Source organism: Neophocaena asiaeorientalis, unplaced genomic scaffold, assembly GCF_003031525.2.
Source record: "Neophocaena asiaeorientalis asiaeorientalis breed wild unplaced genomic scaffold, Neophocaena_asiaeorientalis_V1.1 scaffold102, whole genome shotgun sequence".
NCBI classification, from domain to species: domain Eukaryota; kingdom Metazoa; phylum Chordata; class Mammalia; order Artiodactyla; family Phocoenidae; genus Neophocaena; species Neophocaena asiaeorientalis.
Window position 1 is genome coordinate 1315486 of NW_020175078.1, and position 23827 is coordinate 1339312.

Sequence of the window (23827 nt, forward strand, 5' to 3'; positions counted from 1 at the left end):
AATGTAGGCTCTACCTTGGGTGTGGTGCTGTTGTAGCACTGACTGCTACTGTTGCAGCCTGTAAGGTGGGAGTCCCATACTGGGAGGACCAAGCCAGGAAGACCTGAGGGTGCCATTCCCCTCCTGTATCCCCATTCCACCAAGTGCTTAGCTCCTAGAGCAGAGATATCACTGGGAGAGAAATACATCACTGTACTCACTCCAGACTCCAGAGACCTGACCTGGAGATACTGCCTGTGGGGCAAGGAGGCCATAAAACTGATAGCTTCAAATCTTTTCCTAGAGAAATAGCAATTCATTTGCAAGGGAATGAGCAAGGGTGCTCTGAAAAACAGGAGAGGTCCTGGTGAAAGGCAATTGAGAGGAGATTAGAGGAATCTTGGGACGTAAAAGCTAAACTGTAGGCCGGTTTGTCTGCTAGAGAGCAATGGAAACAACTAGGAGGAGCCTTCCTGGGGTCAGAACATATCTCAAGCACTGATTTAGGAAACCTTTCCTCCAAAGGAACTCAAATTTGATTAGTACGTGAAGCAATTAATGCCTCAGGCCATTGCTAAAATTATAGCGCAATTAGCCTTAGATTAGTGGACCATAACAGTTCTAAGTTGTCAGGGAAAGAGACAGTCAAGAACTCTGCCAATATCTTTGTCATCCCAGCGTTAACCATTGGAAAACATAGGGCTATAACCCTAGAGAAGTAACATCAGAGGCTGTGTGTGTTCGCGCACATGTGTGCGTGTGTGTGTGTACATGTTGGGGGGTGTGGTGGGGGAGTGGGGTGGATGGAAGGAGAGGAAAACAAACTCCACTAAAATAATCCCGCAAGTCACTGAACAAATAAACAAGCAAGTAACAATAACATGCACTGGAAGGGAGAAACCAACTCCAAGAATTTCTATATAAAATGTCCAGTTTCAAACATAAAATTATGCAGATTTTCTTTGCAAAAAACATGCAAAGAAACAAGAAAGCAAGACCCATATAATGGGGAAAAAGTAAGTAATAGAAACTGTCTATGTAGGAGATGTTGTATACACATGTGAAGAACTAAAGGAAACCGTGATTAAATAAGTAAAGTATGTTAACAATGTCACAAAAAATAGAGCATGTCAATGTACAGGTAAAAATTATTATTGTTTTTTTAAAGGAAACTTTGGACTGGAAAAGTACAATAATTGAAATGGAAGAATGACATAAGGGGCCATGTTCATATACAGCAGATATGAAGGTAGAAGAATTACTGAACCTGCTGAGAGATCAAGAGATTATGCAATCCATAGATGAAAGAATGAAGAAAAATAAACAGAGCCTAAGAGAAGTGTGGGACCCTATTAAGTACACTGACATACATATAATGGGAAAAAAAAGACAAAATGGAAAAGAAAAAAATATTCTAAGAAACGTTGAAAACTTCCCAAATTTATTAAAAAACAACAATACATACACATTTAGGGAGCTCAACTAACTCCATGTAGGATACACGCAAAGAGATCCATAGACACATCACAGTAAAAATGATGAAAGCCAAAGACAAGGAAAAAATAGTCACTAGCATGGTTACGCTACAATTAAAAAATGGAAAATTACCAGCATCGGTGAGAATGTGGAGGAATTAGAAACCTTGCATATTGCTGGTGGAAACAAAATGGTTCATTTCAGCTGCTGTGGTATATTTGGCAGTTCCTCAAAAAGTAATTCCATTCCTAATTATACATCCAAAATAACTGAAGACAGGTGTTCGAACAAAAACTTGTACATCGATGTTCACAGCAGCACTATTCACAATAGCCAAAAGTTTATTGGCTAATAATCCAAATCATCAACTGATGAACTGATAAACAAAATGTATAACCACGTGGGGCTTCCCTGGTGGCGCAGTGGTTGGGAGTCTGCCTGCCGATGCAGGGGATGTGGGTTCATGCCCCGGTCTGGGAGGATCCCACGTGCCGCGGAGCAGCTGGGCCTGTGGGCTATGGCCGCTGAGCCTGCGCGTCCGGAGCCTGTGCTCCGCAGCAGGAGAGGCCACAACAGTGAGAGGCCCACGTAATGCAAAAAAAAGGTATATCCACGCAATGGAATATCATATAGCCAGAAAAAGTAATGAAGTATGTGCTATAACATGGATGAACCTCAAAATATCATGCTAAATGAAAAAAGCCAAACACAAAAGGCCACACACTGTATGATTTCATTTACATGAAATATCCAGAATATGATATGACATATGGACAGAAAGCAGATTAGTGGTTGCCAGGGGCTAGAGGGAGGGTGAGACATGGGGAGTGACTGCTCAGTGGGTATGGGGTTTCCTTTTGGAGTAATAAAAATGTTCTGGAACTAGATAGTGGTGCTGGTTACACAATACTGTGAATGTACTATAAACACCAAGAACTGTATACTTTAAAACTGTTAAGGGACTTCCCTGGTGGTCCAGTGGGTAAGAATCTGCATTCCCAAAGCAGGGGACCTAAGTTCAATCCCTAGTGGGGGAACTAGATCCCACGTGCATGCCACAACTAAGAAGTCTGCATGCTGCAACTAAGAGCCCACAGGCTGCAATGAAGATCCTGTGTGCCACAAATAAGACCTGGCACAGCCATAAATAAATAAATAAATAAATAAATATTTTGGGACTTCCCTGGTGGCACAGTGGATAAGACTCTGCACTTCCAATGCAGGGGACCCAGGTTTGATCTCTGGTCAGGGAACTAGATCCCACATGCAGGCTACAGCTAAGAGTTCACATGCTGCAACTAAACAGCCTGTGTGCTGCAACTAAGGAGCTGGCGAGCCACACCTAAGGAGCCCACTTGCTGCAACTAAGGACCCCGCGAGCCACAACTAAGACCTGGTACAACCAAATAAATATTAAAAAAAAAAACAACTGTTAAAATGGTGAGTTTTGTGTTATATGAATTTTACCTCATTTAAAAAATATATGCACATATATCTACATATACACATATTTCTTTTGTCATTAAAAATAATGGAATTATAAAGTCTCTTCTGTAACTGTTGAGACTAAATTAGCTATTATTAGAGAATAAAGTACTAAAGAGATTATTTTAATAACTCCCAAGAGAGACATTTTCAACAGCTGTGTAGTATTCCTAGTGTGTTAGCTATCAAGCTTCCAGACCAATGGAATATATGAATTATCCAGCAAAGTTCAGGTATTTTTTTTTTTTTTAAAGCCATACTGTCTGAAGAATATTATCGAAATTCTATCGAGTTATAAAATGTGACTAGTGTATTTACGAGGTATCTCTTTTGTACTGTCATCTGTAATCAGCGCAAGTCTTCTAGGAGCTTTCTTAACCAAATGTGATGTTGATCATAACATTTTTGTGTATTAATTCTTCAACTAACAAAATGTAAATCACGCTGCAACTGTGAAATACTACCATATTTATCCTAAAAGTTATATAACTGCTTCATGAAGTTATAACTGAAAATACTGTCTGAGGTCAAGGCAATTTTATATATATCAACTATAATTACATAATGAAATAAGTTAGTAGGTAACTTAATATATAATAATATATAATGTTCAACAGTTTTGTTAAGACTTATCAGGAAGAATAAAGATAAAATAATAACAATACATGTATCATAAGCTTCTTAAATCTCTTTAAATTAAGCATATGGGGACTTCCCTGGTTGCACAGTGGTAAAGAATCCACCTGTCAATGCAGGGGACATGGGTTCGAGCCCTGGTCCGGGAAGATCCCACATGCCGCGGAGCAACTAAGCCCATGAGCTACAACTACTAAGCCAGTGCATATACAAGTTATGTTTACACTATACTACAGTTTACTAAGTGTGCAGTAGCATTATGTCTAAAAAAAATGTACATACATTAATTAAAAAATATTTTCTTGCTAAAAATGCTGACCATCGTCTGACAACACAGGGTTGCCACAACCTTCAATTTGTAAAGACACATTATCTGTGAAGCACAATAAAGCAAAATGCAATAAAAGTTGTGCCTGTATAAGGGTAAAGAAAGGTTTAGGTTAAAAATAATGAGAATAAAGATATAACTGACAAATCCTATCCAAAACAAAGCAGGTACAGCTACATTAGCTAAATTTAAAATTTTAAAGAAATTTTAAAGCAAGAAGTATTCAGAGACATAAAAAGGAAAATAATGAGAAAAAAGGTCAATCATAAAAACAATACTAAACGTGTCTGTATGCAATAGGATGATTCCCAAAATCACACTGGGAGATTTTAATTCACTTCTCTCAGTAAGTGAAAGGACAATCTTAATGACATATATAAGTAAATATACATACACATACTCATATATATATACATGAGGGGCCAGAGGGAGGGAGAGGCAGGAGTTGAGGGGAGAGATATGGCACCCAACAGCAAAAGAATGCAAATTATTTTCAATGGCACAGGAATCATTGGCCAAAACTGACCATATTACTGCAAGATAAAGAAAGCCTTACAAACAAATACTGGTCAATGAAATCATTCAAAGTATAAACCTTAATCATAGTGGGATTAAGTTAAAAATCAATAAGCAAAAAGATAACTAGAAAATACCTAATCTCCAAAAATTAAATAATAGCTTTCTAAATCTATGGGTGAAAAAAGAAATCACAATGAGAATTAGAAAACATTTTGAACTGAATATTAAAGATAAGAAATTTCCAAACTTGTTAAGATGTAGTTATATCAATGCTTAGGACATTTATACCTTTCATGCATATATCAGATAAGGAAGGCTGAAAATCAATGACAAGCTTCTATCTAAGGAAGCTAGAAAAGAGTATGTCAAACCCAAAGAAAGTAGAGTAATAAAAGTATGAGCAGAAAGCAATGACTAGGAAAAAAATGTACAACAGGCAACAGAAAAAAATGCAAAGCCAAATGCTTTGTATTATTTTTGAAAAAAATAATAAAATCGATAGCTTTAGACTAATCAAGGGAAATGAGAGAGGACACAAATTTACATCACCTAAAATGATGCTCTGAAGGATAACGAGGCTATCATGAAAACGTTACACCAACTTAATTGATAATTTAAGTAAAATGAGAAAATTACCTGAAAAAATCACTTTCCAAAACTGACATACAATATGAAAGAGAAAATTATAAAGTCCTATTTTTATTAAACTTTAATTATTAAAAACCCTCTCACAAGGAAAACTTATAGGAATGGCTTCACTGCACAAGCTCTTCCACAAAATGGAAAACAAACTTCGCAGCTTGTCTGATGAAACCAGTGTAACTTTTATACCAAAACCTGTCAAGCACATTACAAAAAGGAAAAATACAGGAAAGTCTGTCTCGTGAACATACATATAAAAATCCTAAGCAAACTAATAGCAAGTCAAACCTAGGATTGCATGAAAAGTATATTTCATGACCAATGAAGTTTTATTTGAGTAATGCAAGGGTGATTAACATCAGAATCTATTAGTTTTTTCTATTAACCAAAAAAGGGGGAAAACAGATCACCCTTACAGATGCAGAAAAAGCATTTGATAAAATTTAATACCCATTTGGGATAAAAACTCTTTAAAAAACTGCGAATAAAAGAGAACTTCCAAAAAAAAAAAGAACTTCTTTAATTTTACAAAAAGTGTCTTAAAACACATACCCACACCCCTACAGTAAGAGTTCTAGGTGAGATGAGACAAGAAAGACCACTATCAGCAGTTGCACTCAACACTGCACTTGAAGTCCCAGGCAGTACCTTAAAGCAGGAAAAAAATAAAGGCATAAGAATTGGAAAAGAAAAAAGAAAATCATCATCATTCCCAGTTAACACACATGATTGTGTACAAACTAACAGAATTAACAAGGAATTTTATACAAGTTGCTGTATAACATATAAAAATCTATTGTATCTCTATATGTTAGCAACAATTAGAAAATAGAAAATTTAGAAGATACCATTTATAATATAATTTAAAAATCCACTTTTCCTAGAAGTAAATCTAATGAAAGATGCTCACAAACTCTATACTGAAAACTACAAAATGGTACTGAGAGAAAAGTAAAGTAAAAAGAAATATGCCATGGTTCATGAAATGTAAAATAAATCTTATAAAGAATTCTTCCCAGATTGACATAAATTCAGTACAATCACTATCAAAATCCCAATTTTGCTTTTTGTGGAAATTGTCAGATGAATTCTAAAATTTATATGGATATGCAAAAGCATTCTTGAAGAACAACAAAGCTAAAGGACTATAAGTACGTCAAGTGTATGACATCAAGACTTAAGTATAAAAAATAAGTACAAAATTTCAAGACTTAAAATATAGCTATTGAAATTAAGACAGAGTGGTACTGGTGAAAAAATTAGAGAAACTGATCAATGGAAGAAAACAGAATCCGGAAACAGATGTACACATATTTAGCATATTTATGACAAATAACGAAATGCAGTACAGAAATGACGGTCTTTATGGTCCTGGGTCAAATGGACCGTCATATAGAAAAATAAAATCTTGACTCCTACCTCATGTCACATACAATGATCAATTCCAGATTTAGTTCAGATATAAATATGAAAGTAAAGCAATAAAACTTGGAGGGGGCAGGGAATGGGAGAATATCTTTACAACTCTGGGGTAGGCAAATATTTCTTAAGCAGGACACAGGGTAGAAAAAGATATTTGCAATACAGGGATCTGATACAGGGCTTATATCCAGAGTATACCGAGAATTCCTACAAATTATTATAAAAAGTGCAGGGAATTGAACAGAAAAATTGGCCGAAGACTTAAATACTTCATAGAAAGTGAAAAAAAAAAAAAAAAGGTATCCGAAAGGTCAGTCAACATATGAAAAGGTGTTCAACTTCATTAGTCATCAGACAAATATATTAAGACAACAGTGTGATAACCACTACTCACACAACAGGATGGCTAAAATTAAAATTAAAAAAGATAATACATGTTGCCAGAGAGGGAGAAATGAATCTCTAAAATTACACTGATGGTGAAAGTATAAATTAGTCTAGCCACTTTGGAAAACTGTTTGCAATATCTATTAAAGCCAAACAATTGAATACCTTGAAACCCATCAATTCCACTCCTGGGTATACAGCCAGAAGCATACATTCATATGTTCTTCAAAATATGTGTACAAGATTGCTCATTGATGGGGTCTACATATAAATATAAAAACAAAGCAGTAAAGCTCTTGTGATTGTCAAAAACTGAAAACTACCCAATTATTCCTAAGTAATAGAATGGGTAAACTGTGGTATATTCATATAGTGAAATATTATACAGCAATGAGAATGAAGTCAGAAGAGCAGAGGTATAAGTGACAAGGTTTTGAGGAATTATGGATATCAAGGTTTGTAGTTTAGAAAACAGATTTAAGTCAATGATAAAGGTGATTCATGTAAGAGACAATAAGAAGCTGCGTTTCTGGACAATTTAACAGTTTGGGGGTAGGAGAGGAAGTGGAATTATCATCACATTCAAGAAGACCATAAAAATATACATATTTATTATAACTTTACAGAAGTACACACACAGAAGAATGATACAATGAGATGAGTGTTATTTATTAGCTTCCTATGAGTCCAATCATGCAAAGAACCCTATTACTATTCCAGTAGGTGCTTACTAAGAGGGAACAAAAATCTCTAGCAGTTACTGCAAGTATGTTAGCTACTGATTCCAGCAAGTCACCAACAGACTTCATCCAAGGTTTTCAACTCATGGAATTGAGGAAGTTTTCTCTGCAAATGCATGTTCAGTACTATACAAAGAATCATTGTGAAAATTTATTTTATAATAATCAACTTCATAGCCAACTTTAGAGAAACTTATCTGTTCTATAAGGAAAGAGTTATCTAAAATGTGTAACTTTTTCCTGAATAGAAGCAATCTAACAATATCAAGAATAAATATTTTGTAAAGGCTTTCTATATGCCAGGCCTAAGTATTTGTCTAATTTGATTCCCAAAATAACTCTACGAGGAGAGTAATCACTGCTTCTGCCAATGTTATAGGGGAGTAAACTAGAGTGCAAAAAGGCTACATAATCTACCCAGAATTATAATGCTAAAATTTGGCAATGTCTGCCTGCCTGCCTGGATTCAGCCTAAGCTTATAATTCTTAAAGATGACCTTTCTAGCATGTTAGTAACAGAAAAAAACAACAAAAACCAAAACAAACAAAGGGGTTTCATACTCTCTTCCAAACTCATGTGACAGATTATATGGCCTTCCATCAACTTTCTAATTTCTAGATGTCTGGATCAGATATTGTACCCAAGATGGAACTCTGAAAGCAGTACACAGTTCAAGGCAGTCAAATGAGCACACTTATCTGTCTTTTTTATTTCTCAACATACCAATGAGATGAAAACAAATTTTTGCAAAAGAATGTAGTCATAACTGGGCTGGAAAATACAAAAGGATGATATTGGTGGATCAGAAATTTTGAGAAATTTAAGGCAGATAAATGGGAACAAATTAGCAGAGAAATCAGTTAGATAGGAACAAGTCAGCAGAGAAACTTAAAGGAGAAAATCACAACAGACAATTGGGAAAAGGTCCAAAACTGTAAAATAAAACAAAATAACCCTAGTAGAAATGGAGACAATTTAGGGGACAGAATGGTACACTTAAATAAAACAGGAATAAGCTGCTTTGAACAAGTGGTTAGAAAACAAGAATTCTTGTTAATTAAAAATATAAATGGGGGACTTCCCTGGTGGTCCAGTGGTTAAGAATCCGCCTTCCAACGCAGGGGACGCTGGTTCAATCCCTGGTCAGGGAACTAGGATCCCACATGCTGGGGGGCAACTAAGCCCATGTGTCACAACTAGAGAGCCCAAGCATCACAACTACTGAGCCCACACACTGTGGAGCCGTGTGCCACAACTAAAGAGAAGCCTGCACTCCACAACTAGAGAAAAGCCTGCACACTGCAATGAAGAGCCCATGTGCCGCAACTAAGACCTGACGCAGCCAAAAATAATAAATATTAAAAAATATATATATATTTAAATGATAATTCCAATGGGTAAGATAAACAATAAAATGTTTATAATTAATGGAAAATAAAAGATAAAGACTACTTTTGAAGACACAAACTAAATACACAAAGAATATAGGAAATAAGAGAAGTTAGGGACATGGAGGTCAGACAGAAGAGATCCAGTATTCCAACAGGAGAGCCATTAAATGTTCCTGAAGGGGATTAAGACAGAAATAACAGATACATCAAGAGAAAAAACCAGAAGACTATTTCCACGATCTGAAGGAAGACACAAGTTCCCAGTCAGGCCTCACCAAGTACCAAGAATGCCTACTGAAAAAAGATCTATACCTAGACACATCCTGGCAAAATTTCAAAGTTCCACCAAAAAAGAGAAAATCCTAAAACTTCTCATGTTATCTACAAAGGAACCAGTCACACTGAAATCTAAATGCTGTTAAGATACAAGGAGAAATGCTTTTAAGGTTTTTAAAAAAAAATTTGAATTTAGAATTTCATACTCAAAATTCTTCAGGAATGCAAGCTGAAGAAAGGACATTTTCAGACAGCAAATACTTGAAAAGTCTGTCATTCTATATTGAAAATTACTCAATGAACCCAATGAACTCCAAACTTTTTTGTATGACATGCCTTTATGATTAAAAATCATTTGCTCTCAGCATGCATGTCTATTTATAAATTAATGTATTATTATAGTAATATATTTACGTATATTATAAAGCATATCAAAATTAAAATTTAAAATAATCAGATAAAAATTAAATAATTTAATTTTTAATATATTCTGACACCCCCCCAAATTATCTTGTGTAACCCGTTTATGTGGATGCTTCGTTTTGAAGACCACAGCTCTCACCAAATGAAAACGAACCCTAAAGAAAGAAACCATGGGCTTGAAAAAACAACAGAATTGAACAGGTCTCAGTAGAGAAGGAAACTAAAAAAGAACTAGGAGAATTCACTACAGTTTGACACTTAGAAAATTTTCCACTGGTAAAGTTTTTATGTACATAGGATTACATTTCATTTTCTGTGAGGCCACCTTATTTTGTTCTATAGTAAGTATTTATATAATCACATTATAAATATTTCCAGGTTTAAAATTTTTAGAATTGGTCTGCAAATAAAGCAAAAAAGAAATGAAAATGCAAACACATTGATGATGTAGCCTTAACAATGAATAATAATTGGGAGATTGACGGAGTGAGGAGAGAAACAAGACTATCATTCACAGAGGTAGGCAATACTGTCTAGAACTAAAAGCAGGCACAATTTACAGTGGGAAGTGGAACTGGGGGTGGGAAGGTGACTTCCTATTCTTTTTACTCTTATGTAATATGAATCGCAATATAATTACAAATTCTATTTTTAAGAAGCATTATAAGCAGGAGGGAAAGCAGTACATAACACAGTATGCCCATTTAGAAAACTGAAATTGGTTACTGATTGCCATAGTCAGCTCCCATTAAATACACCTACCACCTCCATCACCCTCCGTTCATTTACTGCCTTTTACTACTCAGTTTTACGTGCACAGAACAGCTGTGTTTTTACCTAAACTATGATCCTCTTGAAGGTTTTTCTGTTTTATTCATTTCTGCAATGCAAAGCCTAGCACAATGCTCAGTGTTTATTTTTTAAAAAGAGGAAAGGGACTAATTAAATGGTCTGAGGAAAATAATGGAGAAAAGACATCTTGTAGTTGCAATCACTTAAAACCAGTTTATCTCAAGTTTACTAAAGTTCACTAAAATGCATATAACACGAAGAGAACGGCTCCTCTTTGAAACAGAAACAGCTGTGACTCTCAGGAGAGTGATTCAACTCAGTGGCAGCACATCTAGACACAGGTCCTAGTAAAAATCTTAGGGGGCAGGAACAGGGGCTGATGAAGGATATAGCAATGGAAATATTCTGAACCCTCAAGAAAAAAATGGCTGGGGGTGGGAAGACCATTCCTGCTTCCTGACTATATATACTCCTATAGAAGAGGAAAGCTAAAAGAGCTGGGGGGGAGTGGACGGGCACACAGGAGTCACGGCTTATGATGAAATCACCCAGGGCGTGTGCGTGAGCGCGGGCACACACACACACACGTTGCGCAAATACTTCCATTTACCTTACAGTCTCTTACTGGGGCCCTTAATTTTTTCCTACTTTGGTTATTGAGAGGCCTAAGTGAAATAGCAGTTTTACAGTTTGAACTCTCTGCCCAAAATAAAAGGTGACTTTTCTTTAAAACTTGGTAATTTGAAATTTTGGTAAATCAAAAGCAGGAGACTATGGGTAATTTGATATGGTCCAACCAAGTACTGCCAGCCTCTAAGTGATTACAAATGGTAGACTCACAGGTTTATATTTTTCTAGGGCAGTGATTCTCAAATTTAACTGTGCAGTAGAATCACCTGGAAGTCTTGTGAAACCAGAATACTGAGCCCCAACCCTAGGATTAATGATTCAGGGGGTCTGGGTTAGGCCCCAGAATTTGCATTTCTAACAAGTCTCAGATGGTGCTGATGCTGCTCATCTAGGGATCTCACACTGAGAATCACATTTCTAGTGTGAGGATTAGACCAGAAAGCTATTATTACCAATAATACAAAAATTTCACCATCCCTGCTGCAGCTATCCATCTGTCCTCTACTTATGACTAAGTCTTCCATTTTACCTGAGTATTATCCTGAGAGGTAGATCTCTTGGGCTAGTTTTCAACTTCTTTGTTTCAGGGTCTTATTCCAGTGTTATAGAATCTGTTTTGAAATCTACAACACCCTCTAACACCGATAGTAAGGAGGCAGTTCTAATAACATATATATGGAAACTTTATTAGTAAAGGAAAATACAGACATTTTAAGACGAACTCTTTCTCTATTTGATAAATCCTAAAAGCCATTAATACATGTTGGTAAAGGTTTGTACACAAGCAGGGATTTAAAGCCTCTGCTTACTGCTGCCTTGTCATTCAATGCCAAGGTTCTCCCTTAAAAAAAAGAACAAAAAACTAAAAGTCAACTCCCGTGTACACACACTGTAACCCCAAAAAATCACTCCATTTCTGTCGCTTTAATGTATTTTTTTAAAAAAAAGATTAAAACTAAAAGTTATTTAACATTTCTTGACATAGATGCAATGTCATTTTCCTTAACAAAGGTAAAAATGGAAAAAAGCCCTGGGGTCCATGTGTTGAGAGACCTGGATTCTATCCCCGGCCGTTTTTGGTTTCAGAACACATGCCCTTTTGCACATCACTGAGCTGTTGGCTAAACAAAGCATTCAGGACGAGAATCACTAAATCCTATCCAGTTCTAACATAAGCTTATACAGTAAGACTCATACACTGTAGACTAAAATGTACTCGATATCACTACATGATTTCCTCACAGTGCCATGAACTTCTTGGGAAAAAAAAAAAAATTGACTACAGATCACTTCAGAACCTGACTGCGTTTCCTATAGCATTACATATTAAGGACAGTCTGGTTCTTTGGCAACCATTTTAAAAAAAAATCATCATTTAAAAACAACTAGATTAAGGGCTTCCCTGATGGCGCAGTGGTTGAGAGTCCACCTGCCGATGCAGGGGACATGGGTTTGTGCCGCAGTCCGGGAAGATCCCACATGCCGCGGAGCGGCTGGGCCTGTCAGCCATGGCCGCTGAGCCTGCACGTCCGGAGCCTGTGCTCCGCAACAAGAGAGGCCACATCAGTGAGAGGCCTGCGTACTGCAAAAAAAAAAAACCAAAAAACGAAACTAGATTTATATGTCATGCTAGTTGCTACAAGTTCAATTGTTTTCATATTACTTGTGTAATAACATATACAAGGCACAATAAGAAAATTATAAGCCTATCTGCATCTATATTAATAGTCATATCCCCTTAAAATGTATGAAGCAAATATTTCACTTTTTAAAAGGAGGCTATTTCCAGAGGAGGGTGAAGGAAAAAATATAAGTAAAAGGAGGCTATTTCCAGAAATCTTATAAAGACAGTATTGGGAGTTAAAAAAATCAGCCTCATTTAAATACTCAGCATGGCAGTTTATGACTATGGTCATTAAACTTCATGGGTCAGATTTTAAATTATAGTGATATATAAACTGTGGTGAACCAAAACAGGGCAAGACTAGCAGGGCACAGGGCACTGACTAGGAGACTACTCACTATGGCCAAGCTGCAAGACTCCACCCCACTCCCCATTCCTTTGGGGTTTTTTTACTCATTCATTTCTTCCTTTATAGTCTCTCTCTCTCTCTCTTATTCACTGACCTGTTTGAGTATCTTGGGAGGTTCTACGCTGAGCTAAGCCCTGTGGAGACAAGGAAGGATGGCATTATTTGAACTGATCTCAGGGGTCCCTTCAGGTAGAATCTTTATTCAAGATCTAATTTATAAATTATAACAACACACTCTTTATCAAACACAAGAGGAGTAAGTTATCTCAATCAACAAACAATAGATAACTTAACCTTATTCCTTCTTTAAGCACCAACAGTGTTTTAATCTGTTGATCTTGATTGCCACTTCTTCTGTAAAATGTTTACTAACCAACCGTTTGTTTACTCCCATACCATTTTCTTCAGTAAAATGAATTACTCCTTAGCTACCCAAGCACTTTCATAACCAATGCCTCTTACATAGAATTAATCAAATTTGTTGTAATTATTAGTACAATAATCTGTAAGATCTTACTTCACACTTTAGAATTTTACTCCTATACATATTATCTCATTTGATCCTCTAAACAACCCTGTGAAGTAGTTACTTCTATTTTACAGACAGGGAAACTGAAACAGAAGCAATATGACCTAAGGTCATAGAGTTAAAAAAAAAAAAAAGACAAAAATTCAGAAATTGAACCCAGGATTTTTTTTTTTTTTCCACTTTTTGGCCATGCCCCACAGCGCGTGGCATCTTAAGTGCCCTGACCAGGGATTGAACCTGCGCCCCCTACATTGGAAGCACGGAGTCTTAACCATGGGACCACCAGGGAAGTCCCTGAATCCAGGATTTTTAACTGAAAATACTACCGTTTTTTTCAATCCATCAAATATGCTGAACTCCTTGAGATTATATTTTCACCTTTACGTAACCACTGCCTAGTGTATACGATGGCAGATACTAAGCAAAGACATATTGACTAGATTTGAAGTCAACTACTAGAAAGGTATTACATATTTACTAGACAGTACATAATTTATTGCCTCCTAAAAAACAAAGTACCAGATATAATTTCGTATTACAGAATTATCCATGGAACACCATCAGGGTTGAGAATTTGGTTTCTGAATTTAGAGTTAGGTGCAGATCCTAAAGCTGTGTAAGCTCTCTGGGCCTCAATTTTGTTTGTAAAATGGGAATAATAAATGGTAATTATCTCAAATGACTGGTGTACTGAATGGGAATGTACAGAAGACACCTAGTATAGTGTCTGGTACACAGAAAGCACTCAATAAATTAGTTTAATGTGCATGAGTATTAATATGAAACTAAAAAGTGGAACTAGTTTACAAAACAGTAATAATCTCATGAACTATGAAGAAGAACAGAGTTAAATTTGCCTAAGTATGTTGTTGAGGTTTTGTTTTTACTTTTTCAACCTTTATCACTTGGCTCTCCATGAGCTATTTACATGAGCTATGAACACTGCTCTCACACTGCTGCTCTCATACTGCTTATCTCTAATAACTTCCATCTCTCTTTTAATGCAAGTAATGTGGAGGTGTAGTTGTAAGATTGACATCCAAAGTGTGTCTCAGGAATTGTGTAACCTTCTAGAGAACTTCCAGGAGTAATGGAATTGATCTGTCTCTTGACTGGGCTGTTTTTACACAGGTGAACATATCTGTCAAAACTCACTGAAATGTACATGTAAGAAAAGATGTGTATATGAAACAATGCAAGTTTTAAAAAAAGTTTTTTTAGGTTTTATAACCCTTGAACAAGTTACTTTCCCTTTTTGGCCCTTAGATTTCTCAACTTCAGAAAGGGAATAATTTCTCATACAGAAAGAATATAGTGAGTGTTACAGGAGATAAGGTCTATAAAGTACTTAGTTTCTGCACAGTTAGTTGCCAATTCTGGATCCACTTAACATTAACCCTAGGCATTTTTCAGATTTATTTGAGTCCTAAAACATTCCTCCAAAATAAAACCTACATTCTCTCCCTCTCCCTTTTCCTACTCTTCCCCTCATCTCTTTTATTTTAGAAAAATATGAGTAAACATTTGATTAAAGCTTTTGCCTCCTTAGTTTTTTTTTTTTTTAACAAATCATAATACAGTCTTTTGTCTTCATATTTCTCTTCCTTCTCATTTAATTATAGTCAAAAAAGTGAGAATTCCCTGGGGGGTCTAGTGATTAAGACTCCGCGCTTTCACTGCCGAGGGCCTGGATTTGGATCCCTGGTCAGGGAACTAAGATCCCGCAAACCACCCGGTGCTGCCAAAAACAAAACAAAGTAACAATTCCTGTTATTAGTTTTCAAATCACTTTTTTAAAGTGTCTAAGCAATGTTCTTTGTTCTAGGATTCCAGGACACTGGAACAACTTCACATTCATCTAGCATTTACTGAGCAAACATTTAGTAAGAACCTAAATCGGTCAGGTGCTGGAGAAACAAAGATAAGGTCAGAGAGGCAAATACCTAACTAAAGCACATCAAATAGAACTGCTAAAATCATATCCTTTTCTTACACCTGTGAAGGATCTATTGGGTTGGCCAAAAAATTCCTTTGGTTTTTAAGTAAAAATAAAAGACACATTTTTCATTTTCACTAAGAACTTTACTGAACTTAACGTATTCACCATTTTGTTCCACTACTTTCTGCCATTTTTCAGGCAACTTCATAATTCCATATTCGCAAAACTTTTTATCTTTTTGAGCAAAGAACTGTTCCAGGTGCCTTTTGCAGTCTTCCAGGGAATTGAGATTTTTTCCATTAAGAGAATTTTGTAAAGACTGAAATAAATGGAAATCCAAAGGTGCAATGTCTGGTGAATACGGTGGATGATCACAACTTCCCAGTGAAGTTGAACCAGTTTCTGCCTGGTCATCAAAGAAACGTGCGGTCTTGTGTTACCCCGATGGAAGATTATGTGTTTTCTGTTGACTAATTCCGGACACTTCGTTGAGTGATGCTTTCAGTTGGTCTAATTGGGGTTCAGTGGAACTTACTACCTAGGATAGCTTGACCAACTACGAAAATAAACTTGAATATATTATTTTAATAACAGAACTTATTGGAATTAATCATTTAGTTTTCTGGAAGGAGCTCATAATAGAGGACTCCCTTCCAATCCCCCCGTATACACATCATCTTCTTTGGATAAAGACCGGCCTTTGGTGTGGCTGGTGGTGGTTCATTTCACTTGCCCCACCACCGTTCCACATTATTGTAGAGTATCCACTTTTCATTGCCTGTCACAATTTGTTTTAAAAACGGAACATTTTTGTTACATTTAAATAAAGAACTGAATGTGGAAATATGGCCAAGAAGGTTTTTTTTCACTTATGTGGAACCCAAACATTAAAGCAATTCACATATCCAAGTTGGTGCCAATAATTTTCAATGCTTGATTTGGCTATTTTGAGTATGTCAGCTACCTCCCATGGTATAATGTTGATTGTTCTCAATTAATGTCTCAATTTGATCGTTATCGACTTCATCTGGTCTACCCAACCACGGAGCATCGTCTGCAAGAAATCTCCAGCATGAAACTTCGCAAACCACTTCTGACACGTTTGATCAGTCATGGCACCTTTTCCATACACTGCACAAATCTTTTTTTCCATTTCAGTTGTGTTTTTACCTTTTTTGAAATAATAAAGCATACTATGCTGAAAATGTTGTTTTTCTTCCACCTTCAATATTAAAATGGCTACACAAAAATTCACCAATTTGATGTTTTTTTTTAATGCACACTGATATGACAGTTGTCACAATACAATCTAAAAAAATAGTTTCGAATGAAGTTAAAGACACCTAAGCACCACTAGAGTCATCTTATGGAAAAAAACAAATGAACTTTTTGGTGAACCCCATAGTAAAAGGAGTTGGAAGTAGTTAAAGAGTTCTGCTGACTCACCACTGTTGCTTCCAGACTACTTTTGCAACCTAACAAAACTGTATGGCAACTGCATGGGTCCATTCTTACAAAATTCTCTTACATTCTTCTCTCTTGCAATCACCTACTCACCTCTCTGAGTTAGACTCCTTTATGGAGGACTTCAACCACTGTCTCCATTGTCTTCTTCACTATTCCTGCCACCACCCTGGATGACTACACTCCAGTGGACTTCTTCCCTACCAGCATCAAAGTTCTTTTACCTTCCTGAATGATCTCACCCACTTAAAATTTTAGCAATCTTTTTCAGAGATTCTGACTTGGAACTTACTACCTAGGATAGCTTGACCAACCATGGAAATAAACTTGAATATATCATTTTAATAACAGAACTTATTCCTATTCTGTCATCATTTTAATCCCCCAACAGCTCTTATTACCAACACTTCACTGAGTCCATACCATTCTTCTTAAGTCATTACCCCCTTATGGCTTCCCTTCCTTCCTTATCAAACTCAAAACCCACAGTGCATCACTTCAAAAACTCTCTAGTAAGCACGCTTAACATTTCACTCCTTTGTTCTTTTATCACAACAATTCTGTAAACCCTCCATTCTGTATCAGTCTAACCAGCCACTGTATGCTGTTATTTGGGTTGCTGAGCAATGGTGTAGAAAATCTTTAAAAAAAGCAGAATAACAGCTTCTGAAGTGTACACTTTCATTAAATATGTACTTCTGTTTTTAACTAATTGATTTCAAGAGGATTTGTTGCAAAATAAAAGTCTTACCAAATGATGAAATAATTAAACTAGAAATTCAGCTCCTTAGTTGTACCAGACTTATTTTCAGTGCTCAACATACACAGTGGCGAATGGCTACCATAATGGAAAGTGGGAATCATAGAACATTTCTATCATTACACAAAGCTTTACTAAACAGTGCTGCTTACTCATTCTATGGCAGAACTGCTCAACCACTATTTCAGCTTACATAACCTACAATTTCTCACTGACACCACTTATTGCTATCCTTGTGACTTCATGAATCTTGCAAGCTGCATGAACGTGGAACAGGCTGCTACCCAAAGCAGTCAATGAAGGCGGAGGCATCAAATCTCTTACTGAGACCAAGAGGAGTTAGTTACCCCAAATCATTTATGTCCCAGCCCACTTCTAATCATGGAGATCCTCACCTTGATACTGTCACTGGTTACACTGTATCTGAGATGGGTTAGGGAAAGAGAGGTGTACTTAAGATTCCTTTCAGATTTTACCACCTGTTAAAGGCAGAACTCATTATTACACATGTCTCTCACCTATCACTAGACTAGACCATGGCAGCAGCTGGAAATAAAAATTCTACCAAACCCACTAAGGCTTATTTTAATGCAACTATTAATAATAGTATTTCAGTAAAAATTAAACAATCATTACAAATGTTAAATTGGACAAGATGCTGGGACAAAAGACATAAACTAGTACTATCCTAGACAAAAGCAGGAAAACCCACCATCCTTGAAAAAGATAAGAGGACTACCACTTTGGGGAACTCTAAATTATAAAATCTAGGGGAAAGAAATGGGCAAAACAGCATGCCTTAGGATACAGGGTTGTAGGGATCTATATGTCTCTATCATTACACCCTGCATGTCTATAACCATTAAAATGGCTTAATCCTCCTTAAGGAATCACACTTTCTTAAAGAAAAACATTTCATATAGTTGCTTAGTTTACAGGGGAAGAAAAGAGGGGAAAAAAAGGAAAGAAAGAGAGAAGTTGAAAGAGAAAGAAATGAAGCAAAATGATCCATGAAGAGCATGGCGTTAGGACACCCTGGATTTTAATCCAGTCTTTTCTGAAATAATGTAACATACGGTCAAGCTAGACTAAATCAAAGGAGGCTATTGCCATCCACCTACCAGCCCTGCCTCTCAAGGAAATGCTTTGCAAAAAGATAAACTGAGTTCTTCTTATACCTCAAGAGAACACTTTAAGTACATGAATGCCATCTCAGCTCTTCTGATGATGAGCTAATAGTTCCAAGATTCTTATAACTAGCAATAATCAGTAACTACTTATGAATATGTAGAGCACAAGTATTTATCAAACAGCTGTGCTACCCACAAACAGTACTTTGCAGCAGTAAGAAATAAAGTCAGATATTAAAATATTAGCTCTAAAAAGGCATAAGACAACATTAAAAAGGGAAAACTATGAGCTCATCTGCAGTTATGAGTCTGTATGTGTGACTTAACAGAAGAAATCAACAACTAATTATGATTCACAAAAGGTACAGGAATGGTGCATCCCTACATATGATTCTAACATGATCTACTTGACTGGGGAATGAGAAGAGACTAACCACAATCCTAACCCTGAAAAAGATACACAGGCAAAAGTATTTTTCACATCCTTGGTATTCACTACACAATTTGATAATTAAAAAAAAAATAGTAGCAACACTGCCTTCTGTGACACAAGAAAAACTCCATAAATAACAAGAAATTAAGTCTAAAACAATACGTAGCATGCTGTGGGCATTTGGTAAAATTTGCTCAACTTTCAAGTTCTGAAAACTGAGTCAACTCTGCTGGGTAGACAGCATTTCCCTTATTTAAGGGGTAGCAAAACCTAACAAAATAATGAATGAACATAACCTACAATCTGGGTAGATAATCAAGTAAGAGCAAGTGCATTCCAGTGTTGTGTAATTAGAGATTTGGGGAAATGTTGCAGACTCACTCAATAAAAGGGCCTACAAAACTTTTCACCAGCTTGCAAAATCTTAAAACCTGTCCCATGTTTAGCAACAGTTAGGCAGAAATGCACCATTTGTAAGAAAGTCAGTAAACTATACAGTGAAGTTGTAATGTTCATGACAGTCTCATTTTCCTTAAATTATACTTACATTTGTTTTATATTCTGCATCTTACCAACTGACAAGGCAACCAGAATCATTTGATGGGTTTTATGAAAATATACATGTCTCTATTCCACTTTCCCTTGGTGTGCACATGGGAGGGGTACGTGGGTATGAGTGAAGAAAGGAATCGTGTATATTTTGAAAAACTAGCCATACCACTTTACACCCACCAGAATAGCTAAATAAATGAAACAATCTCAAGCAAACGTTGCAGAGTATGTGGGACAAATAAAACTCTCATTCACTACTGAAAAGACACTTTGGAAAACACTTGGTAATGTATACTAAAACTGAACAAAAGCACACATGGTCCAAAAAATTCTACTACAGCAAGATGTGCAGATGTGCAGCAAAAGATATGTATTGATAAAAGAATATTCTATAAGGGGCACTATTCATTGTGACTCAAAACTGGAAACAACCTGTATGTTCATCAACAATAAAATGGATAAATTACGGTACATATACATAGTCATACAATGGGATGGAATACAATAGAATGAGAATGAAGAAGCTACCACTACACACTACATGGATGGATCACATAAAAACTGATGTAAGAAGCCATACACAAGGGTGTTGATGCTGTACGATGTTATATGCTTGTCTCTCAATGCATGTTATACTCTATAAAAGTTTATGTAAAATAAAAAAGCAAATAAATATTCAATAAATGAGCAACCTTGATGCCTAAATGTTTATAATACAATCCTATTCCCAGTGCCATGTTCCCTCCACCCTAAAATTGGGACAGAACACTTTTTAAAATCTTCCCTCATGCTAATCTAATACATTTTTATATTAAAACAAAGAAGGCTATATTAGGGTAACAGAATGCAAGAGTCATATCCTTTTTAGGAGAGAAAACACTAATCTGAAAAGAATTTTAACACCAAAGCTTTCCCTCTCCACATTACCTTGACCACACTCAGATCTTCACCACCCTTCCATCTACCAAGAGTTCACTCTTCTCTGCCATTTATTTAGTGGAAATATTTTTAAAGTAATGAACTACCCTAGAAAGGTAGTTATGAGGATTGAAACAAAAAGAGCAGATATATGAAGTCTTCAGCACTTTGCCTAAGCACTCAATGACTAAACAGTATTAAAAAATCCCAAATAGTGACTCTTACAGGTCAAGGGCTATTTCCAATTCATCACTGTAAACACAGAACCCAGCATTTAACAGTTGGTCAATTAATGGAGTAAATAAATGATATGAGCTCATAACAAAAAGAATAAAATAAAAACAAGGCAAAAGTGGGAAAAAGGGAAATATCAAGAAGTTCAAAGGAAGGCCTTATTTTTATATCAGGGTAAATGACAAGATTTTAAATCTCAAATGAAGCAACAGAATCAGGTACATATTAAAACCATTAAAATAAATAAAAACTGCCTCAGTATTACTTTTCCTCCATATACTTCAAAATGAAGAAGTCAGATGTCTTAACTAAAATTTAAACATGGTTCTTTAATATTGAAATCCTTTAAAAATATTTCTGAATGAATTTCCTATGAGTTTGACAGGAATCATAAGTATATAACAGGTTATTTTTAAGACATCTATCATAGCACATCAATATTCTGACTAAATATGTCGTAACAGAAATGAAAAGATAGCGGATTTCAGTTGAACCTTTATACAGTGGTATTATTTTTATGAATTTAGATATCAAAATCATCAAGACTGCAATCTTACATTAGACTTAAAAGACAAATTAATAAGATACTTTAATCTCCATCGTGTGCACAAAACACCAATGAACCATTAGATAAGGTTCTAATGGTTCCCTTTTTTCCTTCCTTTTAAGAACACTGTCTACTTATTTATCTTAGATCAGAAATAGCATCACTGTTTTAATTAACTGACATTTACACAAAGCAACTTATGTGGAAAGCACTATTCTAAATGTAAATATAACTCATTTGGTTCTTGTAACAACTCTTACAAGGGAGGTAGTTATCCTTTCCATTTTACAGATGAGAACACTGAGGCAGAGATGCTAAGTAACTTACCTAAAGTCACAAAGTTACTAAAAAGCAGACTGGATGCACTCTATTAACCTCTGTGCTATACTGCCCAGAGATCTCTGAAGTTAAGCAAAACTAAATTTATCCTGACTTCACTTGACGCTGGGAGGTTAGCTATTTTGAAGACCTTGGGTGATAACCATAAAATGAAGCAGCACTCATGGCACAGTTAATAAATTCTAAGATACCCATTTTTTTCATATTTTAACATATCTAAAATTGATGGCATTTTACAATTTTAACTGACAGTGCTGTCTCTCTGTGGAGTACATAAAGCAATGGTGCATCTGGTAATTGCAGGCAAGTACGATTCAAAAACTTATGGTATGACCCTCATGGGTTAGTGATAAGAAGTAAATGAGATAAAATATCTAAAGTACTTGACAACTCTGGTACAAATGCTTTAAAAAAAGGGCATTTTTCCCCTTTAAACCAAAATGATCTATGAGGATATTCCATTTACACTGTAGTAAGTTGTCAGTTTCTCAGGCCCATGTTCAACTAAACCTGGTTATATTCTACTAGGGAAAAATAACTGGTTTCATTATACAATTTGATGAACAAATAAAGGACTTTGGCTGGGGAGAAGGCAGGCAGACAAAACAACAGTGAAAATGAGACACCTGAGAAAATAAAAATTATCAACAGTAAAGCATAACTCAAGATACCTCCCAAGTACCACTTGATTCAAGTCAGTTCTCAAATGCCACTGATAAAATGCTGACATGAAAAACTTTCTTCACTTTTTAAAAAATACACTTTGAATGCAAATAACTAAATATGCTTGGTGTGTGCCCATGCCCTACTTGAGCTTTTCTAACAAAACTGGACATATTGAACTTAACCACAATGTTAAATAACTGGTTAACAAAGGTTTAAACTGATCCTGAGTGGCCACCAAAAATTTTTAATTAAATAAAATTCAATTCATTTAAATATTCCTGTGTCAATACTTGCCTTGGTAATTTCAGGATGACTTAATTAATATTCAATTTTTGGGGGGGGGTTTGCCTTTGTCTTATTGGATGAAAACTACCTTTCAGGGTAATTTCCCACTAAAACACCAAAAATTGCATCCAAATTACAACAACAAAAAAACGACCTTGAGCACGCTTTACCTTAAAAATCACTTAATTTTTATGGGGCAGAAGGGAGGGGATTATAATGCATTTTCACAAGGAAAAAATGAAATTTGCTTAGAAAACATACCCAAACAGGAAACAACAGTATCTTCTTTTAACATATCAGATAATATTTTAAAAGCCTCAGACTACATTTCAGTTACACTACAACCTTTGAGACCTTACATTACCTAATATCAGAGTGAAACCTCTTTCTTTTGTATTTGTTACTCCTAAGTATTTTTATTACTATATTACTTTCCCTTCAAGTGTATAAACAACATACCCCAACCAAAGTCTGAGGTAATGCAATTTTATATTTGTAGGTCAAATTTTTTAAAAACTGCTATTTTTTATGTATGTAGAGTGCTGTTTCACAGTTATATAATTCAGAATTTAATGCTAATAATTATTCTGTCCTTTAGAACATGTAGGCAAGTCTGAAGAATATCAGAAGAATTCTACTTATGCATATAAACAAAAGGCCTGGGAAAGTATACCTATAAGAACCATAATATATGAAAAATATATAGTTGTCGTACAAGAATTTATTAAGATTTTAAAAAAAACCAGGGAGAAGACAAGAGTAAAAGCCAGTAGGAGCTAATAAAAACAAAATTTTTAAGTTCCAACTTTCTTAATATAAAATATAAGGAAGACTACCTTAGCAGATCAGAATAACACAACAATGTTTCTAC

At 35.7% G+C, this 23827-nt stretch overlaps 1 protein-coding gene across 6 annotated transcripts in view; it reads right to left on the bottom strand.

The window, feature by feature from the left end:
- Positions 1-23827, bottom strand: part of SPOPL (speckle type BTB/POZ protein like) — a 60943-nt gene that overhangs the window by 31153 nt on the left and 5963 nt on the right. The gene's annotated exons all lie outside the window — the stretch shown is intronic.